Raw genomic sequence first — 5,564 nt, 5'->3', positions numbered from 1 at the left:
ACAATATTAACAAAAATTCTTCATATTACTTTTGTATAATAATATATTCATTATTCATAAATGTTATGTTGTTTTCAATAATATTAACAAAATAATAAATAAATTCATCTATGCATTGTCTGTGAGATTTGTATATGTGATTATTTTTATGTTCGTTATTGACTCTTGATACTTGTAGTATGAATTTGTTAATTATTTGCCATGCAGCTTTAAACTTATTTTTGGAGTTATTTATGAAATTATTATTTTGGGCTTTTTGAGTTATCTTTATGATTTTTCTATAAAGTGTAGAGTATTTTTAAACAATCAGTCTATTTTTTCAATTCGGTTTAAATCTATATTCCCATAATGTCATGTCGTGTGCCAAATATGATACATCTACCTTATATCACCGCCTTATTTTACTTGAAATCCATCCTTGTTCTTTTAACCATGACATAATAAATAAAACTTTATGTATATTCATCATACAGAATCATGTAAAAAAATATATTATTTATAGATTTAAAGAACACTTATAATGAGATGCATGCATTTATCACTTAAAGCAACAATATTAGTTAGTCTTTGTTACTCTTCGCGATAATATAACTTAAGGTTATAGCTTAAGGTCCATTTTTCATACATTTTGTTTAATACGACGAAATTTTAAAGGCCGAAATATCCATGCATATTAATTATTTTTACGTTTTTCTTCAACTGCGAGAACTAATCACTAACTAGACGTGAATTTAAATTCTTTACTTGTCAATACTTGTTTAGTTACCCAGATTAAAGGTGAAACAAAATGTATGAAAAATGGACCTTAAGCTATAACCTTAAGTAAATTATTAAAAGTATCACTGTCTTTCACATTGTTCGACAATTTATTAGACAGCTGTGCACCAGGGTCGTAGCTTAGCGGGGGGTGAGTGGTGGTGGGCTACCTTAAAATACTAATGCAATACCTTAATAATCAACTATAACAAACTAAACATTTTCCATTTCTTATAACGAAGCCTAACAAACTAGATGCTTTTTTAATTATATATTCCATATGTGGAATCCTCTAATGAATGAGTCCTCTAAATTGCTCAGTAACAATTTGACATCGTCGGGAGAATTAATGGACTTCAGGATCTTTAGGTCATCAGCAAACATGAAAGGTGTGGAATGATGCAAGCAATTGATAATGTCATTTATGAAAATATTAAAATAACAGTCCCAAATGGGAGCCCTGTGGGCACCCCAGAAGCAATATGATGGAAATTGAACTAAAACCATTAAGAACCACATGGTAAGTGCGACCAGTAAGATAAGATTGAAACCATTCATACATGTGCCAAGAGTACCCATACCGGATAACTTCTGCAGCAAGAGTTCGTGAAAAACGTTGTCAAAAGCCTTACTGAAATTTGTATATATTACATCAGTTTGCATGTTATTGTCTAAGACTTCTGAAAGCAACTCAGTAAAAGAGACCAAATTAGTGCTTGTTGAGCGAAATTTAACAAAACCATGTTGGTGTTCAGTTAAAAATGGTTTGAAGTAAGCTTCCAGATATGGAAATACTACAAATTCAAACAATTTTGCCATAGTAAAAAATAGAAATCGGTCGATAGTTGGACATTAATGTGTTATTGCCCGACTTGTGTATCGGCACCACTCTAGCTACCTTCCATTTCTTTGGAAAAATTCCGGTTTTCAGTGATTTTTATAGATTTTACAAAGTGGACTAGTCAGATTTCTTGTTCATGCAACAATAAAATTTGGTGGAATATTGTCTGGGCCAGAACCTTTGCTTATATCAAGAGTCTTAAGTTTACGTGAAACTTCATTAAGTGTGATGTGCAACGACGTAAAACTACGAGTCCAAGTCCGAGGAGTAACTCGCACAGCTATCCATGAAATGATAAGAAAAATTCGGGTTAGCATCGACATTCGACTCCATTAGTATCTTTCTCGTACACTGATGCAAAGTGCGAAGCAAACATATTACATATTTCAACTTCTTTGGAACTAACTTGATTACCATCGGACATCGAAGCTGGGAGAAAGCAAGATCCTCTTCTTTTGGCCTTGATGAATGACCAAAAATGATTATAAAAATTTTTAAATATTATCTTCTATACTTTCAAGATAATGTATTATAACATTTATTTAATAAGGATCTGCAACTCTCTCTGAGTAATTTAAATTCTATTCCATTTAACGGGTTCTTAAAAATTTATAGCATTGCCGAAACTTATTTTTTTTCTCAACATACATATGAGGTTGCGATTAAACCCAACCGGATACTTATTACTTCTTAGTTTAAATTTAGGTACATAAAGTTGGATAGTCTCATGTAAAATACCGTAGAATTTAGTGAGCATATCATTGACGCCGTTGTGACCAAGTACCTTTTCCCAATCTACATTATCGAGATGTTTCCCAATAGCATCGTAATCGCCTTTCGTATTCTCGCATCGTATCTATGGGCGCAAATTTATATTTAGTGATTATATTATTATGAAAAAGTCTAGAATATTAAAGAATGATATTTAAATAAGTATTTACAACCGCAATTCTGTTATTTATTAAGTTTCAGAATAAATTAGAAACTGTATTGACTATTTGAGTGTTTGGAAAATAATGGATATTTATTTATATCATTATTTAATTGTTTATGTAATCTAAACGTCTAAAGTAAATTCAATTAGAATTGTTAATATTATCCTGATTTCTATATCATTGTTTTAATCTATAAGTAAAAATATTCACACCTTGTTAATAGCGGCATCTGTTAGAAAATAATGTAAAATAATAGTTTGCTTACTTAAAAGTTATTTATGTAAAGTAATATTATATCTAATTATGTAAAATTCATTATAATATTAATTTTGAATATTCAGCTATAACCTACGATTTATTGTACAGTAATTTTAATTATTTTTCTAAAAAGGAAGTTGCAGTTAAATTCACTATGACTCAATTGGATTATATAAAGCCTGGTCATTTTAAATTCACTTCACTTGTGTTCCAAGATCAAGAGAGAATAAACCAACCAATATTAAGTTTGTGTTTTCATTATAATGGACTCCGAACACGTGGATACTGGCTTATCTCCGACATATCCATAATCAGATTTCTTTATTTAATTTCGTTACCATATCAATCAATGAATCAATTCATTTATTTTGCAAATATGGGTACCTTAAGTATTAGGTGGTGTATTTTATAACATAGCGTCTTACCATATTTAGGCGAATGACGTGCAAAAATTACAATATAAAGTTAAGCTAAAATAACAATTTAATATTAATATAGTATATTAATATAGTATAGCATTAGGTAGGTATGATAATATAATATAATCTATCACAGTTGTTACAAATTGTTACACAAAATTATTCCTGTAAATATTCTCTTATATAATAATATGTCTTATCAATTAAAAAGGTTTTTAATTTACGTTTAAATATATCTATGTTTTCTATGTTTACAATACAACTTGTAATTTATTATATTATATTCTTGGACCCATGCAGATACCGCTCTTATCTAATAGAGCTGTATTGTTAGGTGGCATTTTTATTTCGTTTGCTATAATATTTAGTGTACATAATATATGTAGGTTTCTTTTATTGAAATTTCTATATAAATAGTAATGTAGTTATTTTTTGCTTTTAGGTATTTTCACAGTTTGTAATTAAATGTATTGGTAGTGTGTTAGTTTATTAGTTGAAGTGAACGTAAATAATATAATCATGGATATTTGTTTAATATGACTTTTAGGCAGAAATATCATGATTATTTAATTCTTAACTGTCACTAACTACGTAATTTACAATGTTAGTTACAGATGAACATTTAATCCTGAGTTTTAAGTTGCAGTACACCTGAGCCCTAAAAATCGTATGGATTCTGCCTGTAAGTGATAATTTATAGAAAGCAATTTAGTTGCTGACCTATTCTTGAAAAAAAAAAATAAGATAATGATTTCTTATATTTACGCGAATGTTAGACATTGATTAAACTAATTTTCAGGTAGTTCAGTTTTATTTTCTCCCGACGTTTCGAAGACTTTTGCAGCCTTCATGGTCACGGGGGATCATGACCATGAAGGCTGCAAAAACGTCGGGAGAAAATAAAAAACGAACACCGCGATAGAATCCGAAAATTAGTTTAATTTCAAAAATAAGATGTTTTACTTTAAATTAATTTATAAATGGTTTTCTGTAAGCCAATTCACAATGTCCTCTAATGCCTTATTTACTCTAGCCTCTAGTAATAACTGAGTTTTCTCAGAGAATAGTACCGTACTATCATCAGGAAATAAAATTATATCATCATTACTGATCCTTTTCCTTTCATGTTTCCAATAAATCGTATTCTGTGATTAAATTAACCACTTTCCCCAACTTGAAATTGGCATAATGTACAACAATTGTCATAAAAAAACCTTAATATAATATGTTAAATTGCCGTATTCTTGTGAAAGTATTGGCCAGAATATCAATTTCTTTGGGCCATTTAATTAAATATCTTTAAGCTCATAACAGATTAAATAATCATACCATGATTAAAATCGTTCATTTATTAATTTACTAATATATTATTTATATTATTAACATTTCAGGTCAAATTTGCAGCCCAAGTTTTTAGCCGGCAAGTGGCTACATCACTAGAAATCCAGATGAAGTCTCTGCTATCTCCAGGATCATGATTACATAAGTTTAAATGAAGACATTGGAAATGGTTTGTTCACAGCAGAAATTCTTCTTTTTATAAATAATTTGTTTGATAGTTTAAATGGTTTTGGTCATTATGGGAATAAGTTAAAACATGCTCTTTCATATAATTCGGAGCACATTGCATTCTGGAATGATGCTGTGAAAAAGCTAGCTTCAATGCGCTTTGACGCTTCCAATGAAAGGGAAAGGAAGCCTTTATCACTGAAGCATTTTGAACATAATATAAAAACAATAAAACATTTGTGGTCAGATCTGCTGAGAATTGATGGTGTTAAATTTTTAAGTCTTAGACGTCTTAATCAAGATCCGATAGAAAACTTTTTTGGTCAAATAAGGGCACATGGTAATTTTAGTACAAATCCTAATTGTACTCATTTTGTATCGGCTTTTAAAACCTTGTTGATTAACAACATTACTACCGGTAAATCTTTATACACTAATTGTTCTGATGATGATGACAAAATGTTGGGAACATTAAAACATTTAGTCAGCCACCAAAAATATGGTTCATACACTGATAGTCTTCAATGTAATGAAACTAACTTTATAGAAATTTCTATACCTAACGAGAATATATTCCAACATAAGTCTGTACCATATATTGCTGGTGCAGTTTGTCGTTTTTTGATGTCCAATTTGAACTGCAAAGATTGTGATAATTGTACAAAAGCACTATTATCTCAGAGAGAGTCATTTCACGAATTAATTAATTTAAGAGAATATACTTAGTCTGGCCATAAATACTGTTACACTTAATTATAAAAAAATATTACATTTGAATTTCGAATCTGTCATTTTTATACGATTGTTCATTGTGTTTTCTCATTTTGGCGCCAATACATTGTAAAA

General features: G+C 29.5%; 1 long non-coding RNA gene across 1 annotated transcript in view; it reads left to right on the top strand.

Annotated features, from left to right (window-relative positions):
• The window catches only part of LOC119190005, an 11,219-nt gene extending 5,869 nt beyond the window's left edge, over positions 1 to 5,350 (top strand). The window contains exon 2 of the long non-coding RNA XR_005112714.1: positions 4,601 to 5,350. This is a non-coding gene — a long non-coding RNA (uncharacterized LOC119190005). The remainder of the gene's footprint in view (positions 1 to 4,600) is intronic.
• Positions 5,351 to 5,564: the final 214 nt, after the last annotated feature.

Source organism: Manduca sexta, chromosome 21 (genome assembly GCF_014839805.1).
Source record: "Manduca sexta isolate Smith_Timp_Sample1 chromosome 21, JHU_Msex_v1.0, whole genome shotgun sequence".
Classification (NCBI taxonomy): Eukaryota; Metazoa; Arthropoda; class Insecta; order Lepidoptera; family Sphingidae; genus Manduca; species Manduca sexta.
This window is presented reverse-complemented; position numbering and strand designations above follow the sequence as displayed.